General features: G+C 36.5%; 1 long non-coding RNA gene across 2 annotated transcripts in view; it reads left to right on the forward strand.

Annotated features, from left to right (window-relative positions):
• LOC309498059 overlaps positions 1–13,192 on the forward strand; it is a 26,604-nt gene continuing 13,412 nt past the window's right edge. The window contains exons 1-4 of one of the 2 annotated variants that reach the window (XR_014205833.1): positions 1–434; positions 5,734–5,831; positions 7,307–7,370; positions 7,759–7,836. This is a non-coding gene — a long non-coding RNA (uncharacterized lncRNA). The remainder of the gene's footprint in view (positions 435–5,733; positions 5,832–7,306; positions 7,371–7,758; positions 7,837–13,192) is intronic. The other variant, XR_014205834.1, reaches the window with a different exon arrangement.

Genomic DNA, 13,192 nt, shown 5'->3' on the forward strand with positions numbered 1-13,192 from the left:
TTTCTGAACATACCGAGTAAAATATTACTGAAAATTGACTAGTAATGCCTTACACTACTGCGTTACAGCAAAAAGTAATATGTTACTGTAATGCATTACTTTTGTAACGCGTTACTCCAACACTGATAGTCAGTGACCTAATTTGATACAACTTTGAATCAGCTTGGTCGAAACTGAAATGCAGTTTTCCATCCGCTCCTCTAGGCGGCGTCAACGAGTTTCAGGTTCAGTCTGACAGTTTCTGATGCTTGACAACATGACGCTTGTTACAGTGGCCACAACACGTGCACACCGTTTAAACTATATAAACTCCAGATGACAGTATTTTAATGTCACTCAACAACACGTATTGCAGCCCATAAACAAACAAATCCGACACACGCTGCGATAAAGTTCAGGAAGCAAAGATGTCACGCGAGCGACTCAACTGTCATGTAAGTAAACTCTACAGATAAAGTGCTTTTCTCTTGCATCATCTTAATAAGACTTTAAGTCATTATTCTGTGCTCTTAAGTCATTATTTAAGTTTTTAAGTAGTTCTGTGTTGTTGCTTTCTTCTGATATTTCATAGCAGGGCTCATGCCAGTTTATTTAGATTCATATTGTGATGACTGAATGTTACATTTATTGTGACTATAAAATGAACGAACATGAACTAAAACGCACTAAACGTTCATTTTGTTGTGGTCTTTAACGTTCAGTCTTGTTATTTGACAGTTATGAAGGCTATAAATAATGAAGGTCATCCTCTATGAAGTTTTATCACAGACTTTGTTTACATTCTGCTCTCTTGTTGAACTCACTGTCAGACTTTTAGGATAACGAATGAATCAGTTGTTTTGCAATGGCTTTATAATCTTTGAATGAATCGCCCTCTGATATTCATATTATGAAGTAAGAATCATGTTTGTTTCTGTTGTTGCAGTCTAACTGATTAATAAAATAATCTATTACCTATAATCTATTAAAGGGATAGTTCACCCAAAAATGAAAATTCTGTCATCATTTACTCACCCTCAAGTTGTTTCAAACCTGTATGAATTTCTTTTTTCTGCTGAACACAAAAGAAGATATTTTGAAAAATGTCTGTAACCAAACAGTGTATGGACCCCATTGACTTCCATAGTATTTTTTTTTCCTACTATGGAAGTCATTGGGGTCCATCAACTGTTTGGTTACAGACATTTTTCAAAATATCTTCTTTTGTGTTCAGCAGAAAAAAGAAATTCATACAGGTTTGAAACAACTTGAGGCTTCGTGACAGACTTTGTTTACAACCTGCTCTCTTGCTGAACTCACTATGTATGTGTAATGAAGTAGAATAATGGGGAATAGTGGGGTTTGTCTCTGTTGTTGTTAGTTGTCGTACTGTATATAATAATCCAGTTTGTTAATAGAAATAGTTGGTGTGTGTAGTGTATGTCTGCAGCTTCATGGTTTTGTAGAGCTGCAGTGCTTTTCTTCTAATGTCATATATACAGTCCAGAACCAGGCTAAAACCATTAAACCAGTCTTTTAGCATTACTCGCGTTTAAAGTCTCCTCTTAATTTTAATTGAATTAATAGATTATTGTTGATACAGCATTACTGAAGAGGTATAATATAATCAGTAATATATATATTTTTTAACATTGTACAGCTTTAGGCTTTCAATTTATTCCATTTCCATCTATTAACTAGTCTTTAGACAAAAGCCCTAATCAGACGGTAATTGTTTCTCATTGGGTCGTAAGGTATTTTCAACATTTACAGGGGTTAGTCTGGGATTTCATTGCCGTCCGTGTAAAAATCGGCTCCACTATCAATAAATCGTTTTATCACTGAGGTGTCATGCACTTTATTTTTTACAGACATTCACATGAGTAAAAATTACCGTCCGGTTATAGTTTAACTTTCACATTCTCATTTGAGATGTAGAATATGGAGTAATGTCTTTTTTTATTTATGTCTTTCCTCACAGAAGGAATGTTGTTTGGTCCATCACATCCAGTCATCAGAAGCAGAGCTCTGGGACGTGTGGACAGACACTGGCTGTAATGATGGACTTCTGCTGATGGACAGGTAATGTATATGTGTGTTTTACTGTGCTTAAACATGTAGGTTCCCATCATTTTCTTTTTGAAGGGCCTCCCCTTTGAAAAGCAAATGATGAGAACCTAAGTGGGTGGGAAAGGGACGAGGGGGGAGAAATAATTTTTTTTTTTTTGTCTGTCCAAAAGTATAACCCCTGCTGGTGACTGTGACGGAAGCTCCGGGGGGAGACCGTTCTGGTATCCCCCTCCTTTGGGCGCGCCACTCACACACACACCACATTCACTCATTTCGCGGAGATCTGGCTGGGATTGAACCAGCAACCTCTGAAACCATGAGGCAGCGCTCTTACCTGTGAGCCACAGATCTCTTACTGAGACATGTGCTGGAACTTATATTTCACTGTTAACCTGAGAGTTTCCAATAAAGCAGTTAAAGTGAGATTTGAACCCGTGTCTTCATCACAGCCTTGTCCTCAGAGAGTGTGTGTTTATCCACTTGCCCATCATGGATTTTGTGACAATAATTGCTTTTCAGGACACCTTGTCTAATGAGAACAATTGAAAGTCAGCAATAGTGGGATTTGAACTCAGGATGCTATGATTGAAACACAGCTCTTTATCTCCTGAGCCACTGAGACGGTGAGTGATTTTGAACATGTTTTATCAAGAGCTTTGTGTTAAATGATGAATAACTTAAACAAATGTGGGATTTGAACCAGGACTTTCTGGTTGGTAAGGGAGACAACTATCCGCTGAGCCACAGAGATTGTGATGCAATGATGTTGTTTTAGATTTAAAGTTTATCTTAGCGTATGTTTAAGCTGGGTAAAAGATGATCATCATTGATTGATAATTTATTGAGTACTCAGTCCAGAAATAAACACACAATAAATCTTGTGAAGTATTTCTTTAGATTTATTATTCAGTTATGAGAAAACCAGATCTATTCTTATAGAAATGTTTTTTATTTCTATAGGAGGATGTGTGAATTACTATTTGACATTGAAATATGCGCACTGATATATTCGCTAAATATACGCTGTAATAAATGTATTGTTATTATTTAAGTTATTCGTTGTATCAACTGTATCAGTATCTGTGTGTGAATTTTGTTGTGTCCTATTGTCTTTCTAAATAAATAAATATGCAAAAAAGTAAATCTAAAATTCGCCCTCCTGTGGTGATTTGTGTGAATTACACCGCTACAAACCGAGTCTAATGAACTTAAAAGAGATTGCCCTCCTGTGGTGATTTGTGTGAAGTACACTGTAGCAAATCGAATCTTATAAAATTAAAATTGTTTCGCCCTACAATGTTGAGTTGTGTGAATTACACCGCTGCAAATCTAGTCTTATAAAATTAAAATTGTTTCGCCCTCCGGTGGCGATTTGTGTGAAGTACACTGCAGAAAATCGAGTGTCGTAAAAATTTAATTGTTTCGCCCTCCTGTGGCAATTTGTGTGAATTAAACCTCTGCAAATCTAGTCTTATAAAATTGTTTCGCCCTCCTGTGGTGATTTGTGTGAATTAAACCTCTACAAATCTAGTCTTATAAAATTAAAATTGTTTCGCCCTCCTGTGGTGATTTGTGTAAACTACACTGCTTCAGATCGAGTCTCATAAGATTAAAATAGTTTCGCCCTCCTGTGGCGATTTGTGTGAATTACACCAAATCAAATCGAGTCTAATAAAAGTAAAATTGTTTCGCCCTCCTGTGGTGATTTGTGTGTATTACACCGCTGCAAATATAGTCTTATAAAATTAAAATAGTTTCGCCCTCCTGTGGTGATTTGTGTACACTACACCACCGCAAACCGAGTCTATTCGATTTTTCTTCTGTCCTCTCTGTTCTTCTGTTAAAATACACACACACACACACACACACACACACACACACACACACACACACACACACACACACACGCACACACACACACACACACAAGACCAGGCTTTCTCATTCAAAGGCAAACCATTATTTTCTGCGCCACAGAGCTTGTAAAAGGCCAATGCATCTGTGGGATTGAAACATTCTGTTGCTGCTTCAGATTCAAAATCTCAGATGTGATCTCGCCACTATAATCCGACAGTAAAGTGCAGTTCTTCATCCGCTCCACTAGGCGGCAGAAGCGGGGTTCTCCTTCAGTCTGACACTTCTGCTGCTTGACAACATGACGCTTGATGACAAACACAACAACACGTGCAGATCCTGCAGATGAGAAGATGACAGCTCTTAATGTCACTTTAACAGCACATATTCCAGCTCAACTGCAAATAAAACCGACACACAGACGGATAAAATGAGGGAACCGAGTATGACAGAAGACTCACCTGTAAGTAACTTTTAGCATTAAGTCAATTTCTATTGTCAATTGACTTGCACGCACTATATAATGCAAGTCAATCTCTAGTTGTTGTAGCGTTACCTTTTTAATATTTGAATGAATCGCCCTCTGATATTCACACTATAAAGTGGAATAAGAAGGACTCAGTTGATATTGCAGTGTTTTCTGGATGTATGTGAGAGTCAGCAGGAGTTGTGTCTTGTCTTGTGTGAAGCTCTGATGTTCTCCTGTTGCTTCATGCTTTTCTTCTTCTACTTCCTGTTATGACTGAGATATGAGAGGAAAACACTGCCTTTAAAATGGTATTTTAATTAAAATGTCATAATATTACTACAAGCATGAAACAAAGTAAAGAGCAGTGACTAGACACTTTGCAATTGGTTTCCTTTGCATAGCATTTCTAATATTGTTCTGATGTTTTGTAAGTCTGGCTTTCTTTGAATGGGGAGTTAGTTTTTCGTTCTGTGTGTTCAGGGTTTTCATAAGTGGCCTGTAAGACAGTAATTGAATTAATAGCATCATGAGATGACTTTGTTTACAACCTTCACTCTTGCTGAACTCATTGTCAGAACTTTAGATAAACAAATGAATCTCTTGTTACATGTATGAAGTAGAATAATAAGGAATCGTGTTGTTGTTAGTTGTCTTACTGTATGTAATAATCTAGTGGATTGATGCTTGTTAATAGAATCAGCTGGTGTGTGTGTAGTGTATGTCAGGGATCAGTCCATGCGCAGGGAACATGTCTTTTAGGATTACTGTGGTTTGAAGGAAGGTTTCATCTCAAAGTTATAACTCCACTTGCGGGCTTTACAATAAAAAATTTTAAGCATCAATAATTTTTTCCCCTTATTATATTCAGTGTTTTTATCCTTTTGTAGCCTGTAAAACTGTAATTCAAATAATAACATCATTTAAACTGAGAACAAATCATTTTCCTAAACTTTGCAACATATTTTCACACAGCTTTAAGATTTTTTTTTTTTTGTAGTCAGTTTACATTTATTTAGACTAACTTAATTTGAATGTTTTAGATATACTATATGTAGTAGGCTAATGTTTGTGTTTATGTTTCCTCTATTTATGTGTTTATGTTTGTTTGTTTGTTTCTATTTCTTATGTTCCTGTAGTTCTGTGGCCTGTAAGACAGCAGATTAATTATAAGGACAGTAGATTGAACCATAATATTATTATTAATTCAGCATTCATACTCTGTATTATATATTTTACACTGTACAGCTTTAGGACTTCAATTTATGTAGTCAATTACATTTAGCCTAACTATTATATAGACTAACTTTGATGCTTTAGTTCTTCAGTATGTAGTAATGTTTGTGTTTGTGTTTCCTCTACAGAATAATGGATGTGTTTGGAGCGTCCAGTCATCAGAAGCAGAGCTCTGGGACGTGTGGACAGACATTCACTGTAATGATGGACTTCTGCTGATGGACAGGTAAGACTTCTAACGTGTGAATGTTGTTGTTTGGCGCTAAACATGTAGGTTACCATCATTTTCTTTTTGGAGGGTCACCCCTTTACAAAGCAAATGATGGGAACCTAAATAGGTGGGGAAGGGACGGCGGGCCAACATTTTTAGACAGCTAAATTTTTTTCATTGTATCAAGAAGCATAACCCCTGCTGGACATTGTGACGGGGTTCGGGGGGGGACCCGAAACATCCCCGCCCTTTCACACATACACCATTCACTCGTATCGCGGAGATCCGGCTGGGATTGAACCAGCAACCTCTGAAACCATGAGGCAGCGCTCTTACCTGTGAGCCACAGATCTCTTGCTGAGACATGTGCTGGAACTTATATTTGACTTTTCATCTGGATGAGGCCTGTGATTTTATAATAAATAATCTTGAGGTGGGGTTTGAACCCATGCTTCCAACACAACCTTGTCCCCAACTAACATGTGTTTAGCCACTTGCGCCACTGTGGCTTTCACATTGAGAGTTGGTGTTTTGGCCACTTTGTTTGATATAATCACAACAATTTAACATAAGCAATGAGTGAGATTTGAACTCGGGTCTCCTTGATTAAAGCCCAACGCTTTATCAACTGAGCCACTGAGTCTGTTTAGTTAAAGGATGAATTTTCATTGAGAGTTTTGTTTTATTTAATGGAAAAGGCAGCAGTTGTGTGATTGGCTGGAATCAAACCAGCAACTTCTGAGACCGTGAGGCAGCGCTCTTACCTGTGAGCCACAGATCTTGTGTTGTGTTGTGTTGTGTTGTGTTGTGTTGTGCTGTGCTGTGCTATGTTCAGGAACTTACATTTCACTTTTCACCTGGTGAAATGCCTTTGATTTTATAATAAATCATGCTGAGGTGGGGATTGAACTCACGTCTCCAGTGCAACCTATCAGCCGAGAACGTGTGTTTAACCATTTGCACCACTGTGGCTTTCACACTGAGATTTGGTGTTTTGGCAACTTTGTTTGATATAATCACAACAATTTAACACAAGCAAGAATAGGTTTTGAACTCGGGTCTCCTTGATTAAAGCCCAATGCTTTATCAACTGAACCACTGAGTCTGTTGAGTTGAAAGGTGTTATGGATGGGTTTTTATTGACAGTTTTGTTTTATTTGATGGAAAAGTCAGCAGTTTGGGATTTGAACCCAGACTTTCATGTTTGAAAGCAATTGATGATCCACAGAAGTTCTGATGAGGCATGGCTTGTTTTTGGGTCATGTGTGAATTTGTGTTGTTAAGAAAGGTAAACGATTTTTGTCTAGACATTTCTTAGACGTTTACATTTTTTTGCATCTTTGTTTTCCAAGCTGTCAATTGTTGCAGGTTTACAAATATGATTCACCTAATCATTTCTAGCATTATTTTGTGTTTATTTGTATGAATCCATTTCAATGTTTCGACTGTATTTGAGCAACTTTTTAATGTTTTTTGTTTTTTATTTATAGGACAGCAGAGCAGAGATGGGAAAGGAAGGGAGTGTGATCAAGACATGTCGGGACTCTAACACCGGTGAGTCTACAGCTCTTATATGTAACACTGCTTTATGCAGCTTTGAAACTTTTACCAATCGTTTGTTTGATCGTGTGTAGAAAAATGGAGGGTGAAAGTTAATTGTATTTTACTGGCCTGATTAGCCAAGCCCTCCTAAAAACACACAGAACAAGCCTTACAAATTAATACAACACTTCACACTTCATATTTAATGGGATTTAATGATTTGTACATTTATTTAATAACAATGGAAACATCTGTAATCGGTTTGTAAAAGGTGTCAATACATGTTTGCACTGCATTCTTATTATATTTACCTGACCAGCAGGTGTCGTCAACTTAATTATTTAAAACAAAGAATTATACCCACTTTCCCACTCACTACCTTTTTTGTGTTCTCGAACAGAGAGAAAAAGACATTCTCCTACGCTCCGGGTTAGAAGAGGTCATGGACAATCACCCGACACGTTCTAAACTGTGAGCGGTAAGAACGTCTTGTTTTTCCACATGCTGTTTAGGCAAATAAACCTCAGTTTAGGTGACTGAAGTTCAAACAGACATCATCAGAAGGTGACATACTAAAATAGGGCCTGTCCCAATACCAACACTTGAGTCTGATGTATTTCCTGTATTTGGCCCAATCGTGTGTGTGGAATTTTTCTTATTCAATGGGGCACACTTACATCATAGGGGTGTAAAATTAAGTAAAGTTTTTACAGAGCTTTAATAACATTTGCAATACTTAGCACTTTTTAAAATAAACTTTTAAATGTCTGTTCAGTCGTCCCTATGTAACAGACAACACATTTAGTAATTGTGATGCTTCTAGTATTAAAAAGCAGTTGCAGACGTTTAAAAAAACACCAACAAAATGTGCACTTTACCAAAGCAAATTTTATGTAACATCTAATTAAAGTTTTTCTCAACATCTTGAGATTTTGGGCTATTGAGTTCCATGATGTATGATGGGATATGCTTTAAATATCGCTCTAATGTGGTATTAGAGATAATGTGAATTTAGTGTCCATTAAGGGCTTTGGCATTTATTAGACCCAGGAGAGTCTTGTACATTTAACTTCCTGTCAAGTGGCCAAGACTGCAAGTGTGGGTATTGGGACAGGCCAATAATCAACTTCATGAGGTAGGTTGTGAGTACAAGTAAGGCTTCATCAGTGAGGATATGGTGAAGAACCACCTTCCTCCACCCAGAGATGACACACTCATCCTCCTCCCATGATTCAGTTCTCATGCAAACCTGTATTTCTTGGTCCTGCTCCAGCACTGCACATTTTTGTCTCCCTTATTTAATACATCTGATCTGATTCAAATCATCAACACGTTTTCAGAGCTGCATGAACTAAAACTGCTATTAAATAAGAGAGACAAAACAAAATGTGCAGCACTGTGGTTCCCAGGACTGGAGTTGAGCTCTACAAACAGTCATCACTGTAGATCCATTGCAACAGAAGTCATCTAATAAGAAAAAAAAAATCAAGAGGTTATATAGCAGATGTTGCATTGATTTGAAAGTGCATGATCCCATTAATGCTGTATTTAGTCAGTAAAACAAATTTTAGGACAAATAATTTATCATCCATGACCTGTTTGCAGATTACTTGTCTCCATGGCCAAACATTTCTGCAATAATTTGCATTGACCTATATTATACTTAATAGAAATTCAAATTTCAGGTTGTTTAACTGTGTTTAAATGCTATCTAAAATCATCTCTAGCTCATAGAGCCACATTCTCTGCCCGCAATGGCTAAATTAATCATGTTTTGAACAAATCAGTTGAATGAATGATTCTTGAGTTACTCACTTGTTTCGTTACTGAATGAATGTCACTTTATCGCCAACTACTGGCGTCTCGATCAATAAAATCTCCAGCAATAATCTGACAGTTTGTCTGGAACTCAGACACAAAAGTCCCATTGCTGTTGGACTGAATATCAACTTCGGAACTTACTGATGTATTACTATAATTTATGTGCCATGTGTAAATGTATATATGTCCGTGGATTTCTACCCTTAGGGGGGCAATTTAGGTACTTTTCCAATTAAATTAATTCTCTACTACACGACTTGAAAGCGACAGAGCTTTTACCATGTGCAAGTGTTTAAAACCCATGTCCTCCTACATCTGCTGTTTTCATATATTATTGCTGATACACTTATTGTCCACAAGGGGGAGCAGCTGACACACTATTCTGATCTGATCTCAGCCTGTGCCTGTTTAAAGGGTAACTAAACCCCTGGTCAGAGCCTGACTCCACCCACTGGCAATATTTGAAAAATGCTGGAAAAGTAGGCAGAGCCCAGTGGAGAGGGGGCGTGCATCTGTGACGTATCTCTCTGCAGGCAAGGGCGTGGTTAGCTGGTACCCTCTGACGTCAGAGGGTACCACAACTTCCAATAGGAAAATTTAACTGCAGTAGCCACTGTTTAACCTGAAGAGGGCAGCACTCAGACGTTTTTACACCATATTTTGTCAAATTTAAACACTTTAAACACAAATGTCAAAAAAACGACTTGAATCAATGAACATCACTAATAAAGCCCCATTCTTACAGATCATTAACTAAAAAAAGTTGGTTTAGGGTTTAGTTACCCTTTAATCAGTAAATAGGTAAATAGACACAACTTTTTACTCGTAATATCAGCCATTGCATTGGTTTATAGATTTATACAGTCATTTTGATAATTTTTTTAATAATAATAGTAATGAATTGTCTTGATCTGTCCTATGTTTCAAATACCCAATCATGCTTTATTATAAAAACTGCTTAAACAAAACGAGGGCATTGTACTTTAACTGTGAACAAACATGATGCATATCATTATAAATAACTATAGACAGACAAACAGCTACTTTAAACATACAAAATAAAAAAACTTACAAAAAGAAGAAAATGGTTCAGTCTGACAGCTTCTGATGCTTGACAACATGACGCTTGTTACAGTGGCCACAACATGTGCACACCGTTTAAACTATATAAACTGCCGGTGACAGTATTTTAATGTCACTCAACAACACATATTGCAGCCCATAAACAAACAAATCCGACACACGCTGCGATAAAGTTCAGGAAGCAAAGATGTCACGCGAGCGACTCAACTGTCATGTAAGTAAACTCTACAGATAAAGTGCTTTTCTCTTGCATTATCTTATTAAGACTTTAAGTCATTATTCTGTGCTCTTAAGTCATTATTTAAGTTTTTAAGTAGTTCTGTGTTGTTGCTTTCTTCTGATATTTCACAGCAGGGCTCATGCCAGTTTATTTAGATTCATATTGTGATGATTGAATGTTGCATTTATTGTGACTATAAAATGAACGAACATGAACTAAAACGCACTAAACGTTCATTTTGTTGTGGTCTCTAACGTTAAGTCTTGTTATTTGACAGTTATGAAGGCTATAAATAATGAAGGTCATCCTCTATGAAGTTTTATCACAGACTTTGTTTACATTCTGCTCTCTTGTTGAACTCACTGTCAGACTTTTAGAATCACGAATGAATCAGTTGTTTTGCAATGGCTTTATAATCTTTGAATGAATCGCCCTCTGATATTCATATTATGAAGTAAGAATCATGTTTGTTTCTTTTGTTGCAGTCTAACCTTAGGTAATAATCTATTACCTATAATCTATTAAATAACTACCTATGACCCGTTGACACTTAGATTTGTGATCTTATTTTTCTTTATTAATTGTTAATGGTGAATTAAACCTCATCATTACCTTAAAAGTTCAGAATAATGTCAAAATTGCATTGAACAACAAAAAAAAACATCTGGTTGTTCTTTTTTGGTCAGCACTCACAACTGAAGGAGGGTGTTTGTGTGTTTGTTTCTATTTCTTATGTTCCTGTAGTTCTGTGGCCTGTAAGACAGCAGCTTAAAGGGATAGTTCACTTTGAAATACATTTTTGGTATGTTTTAGCTTACCTCAAGGGCATCCAAGATGTAGGTGTCTTTTTTTCCGCAGTAGTTTCAATTTTGATATTTTTAGGTCAAACCGTTCTTGTCTGTCAGTCATATAATGCAGGTCGATGGTCACTGTCTCAAAACACAAGCACAGAGTCCAAATTAAAACAATTCCCCGTCGTCCAAATTAAACAATTCCCCATCGTAAGTACACATTGATGGCCTAAGACACGAAACGAGCGGTTTGTGTGAGAAAACGAACAGTATTTATATCGTTTTTACTAGTGATCGACCGATGTATCGGTTTACCGATATTTTTACCGATATTTAAGCATTTTCCCATAATCGGGTATCGGTTTTGTAATATCGGATTCGCCGATAAACGGCGCCATCTTGTGGCCGTTTTGAGAATTCCGCCATTGCAGCCCGCGTCTGAGGAGATCAGTCAACAACAACTCTGTGCACAGGTAAAACATATGTTCTGCTTGCTTTGCTTTAATTTTTCAACTTTATTTAACATAACAGACATGCAGAAATGAGATTTGAGACATGAATGCCTGATATAGCCTAGTTTATTTATGCAGCTTGGTTCTAAAAAATTGAGACGAACTCATGGAGTCACGTAGCGTAATCCGTCATGTCCTGCCCCAATAAAGACGTAACTTTACATGAATTAAATAAAACAGACATGAATGAGTGCATGTTGAAAATAAAAGCACTGAATTTAATTCTCTATCAGTTGTATTTGCTCACCATTAGTCTCGAGAAAAAAGTTCGTTCATATTGCTGAGCACTCACTGGGTTGATGATCAGGATGCTCACGGCCACTGAATGAAACTTTTGACAAGATTATCTTGTTTAAACATCCTAGATTATATTATTTACTACATAGCAATTATTTCGCTAATAACGTTACACATCTAAATATACCGCTTTGTGGAAATTAATTATTTATTATCTCCACGCGCGATCGCGGTTGAGTTCTGTGTAAAATAAATGCATAGATAAACAGCACTTTGTCAGTTGGCATTTCATGATCTAGATTCAATCTAGAATAGATCATGAAATGTCAACTGACAAAGTGCTGTTTATATAGTCTCGAAAAAAAAAAGTTTGTTCATATTGCTGCGCACTCACTGGGTTGATGACCAGGAATGCTCAAGCACGGCTACTGCATGAAACTTTTGACAAGATTATCTCGTTTAAACAACCTAAATTATATTATCATTTACTGCATAACCATTATTTCGCTAATACAAATCTAAATAAATACCGCTCTGTGGAAATTAATTATTTATTATCTCCACGCGCGATCGCGGTTGAGTAAGTTATATAGTTCTGTGTAAACGCATAGGCCTAGATAAACAGCACTTTGTCAGAAAGGATTTCATGATCTAGACCGACAAAAACATTATTAATAATTAATAACATACTAGTTGGAAAATGCAAATATGCTGTTTTGTTTGTTACTTTCCTGATAATGTTATATTCCAGCTAATATTATTCAGTGAATTAATATTACCCAGTGAATTATTCCTCACTCTTTAAACCTATTAAATGGCACATATAAACCTTCTAAAACTGTTTAAAATGAATTACATTTCAATACAAAATACAATACAAAAAATACCTCCAACATGTGGAACCACTTAAAGATACATCACTCAACTATCTTTGAATATATGTTAGAATAATTTTTGTGCTTTATTTTTTACCTCATCAAAGCTTTTATTTTTAAACAAAGACACTTAGTAACAATGCACTTTATTTTTTGGACTCAGACCCCTCTATTTATTTGTGTATAAATATAAAGTTTTTTATGTATGCAAGGAGGGAGTGATTGTTATAAATAAAATTGTTTGTTCAGTTCATTTGTGTTGTAATAATTGTGTCAAAAACAGAAGTATAACAGT

This window comes from Leuciscus leuciscus (assembly GCF_965113295.1).
Source record: "Leuciscus leuciscus genome assembly, chromosome: 4".
Classification (NCBI taxonomy): domain Eukaryota; kingdom Metazoa; phylum Chordata; class Actinopteri; order Cypriniformes; family Leuciscidae; genus Leuciscus; species Leuciscus leuciscus.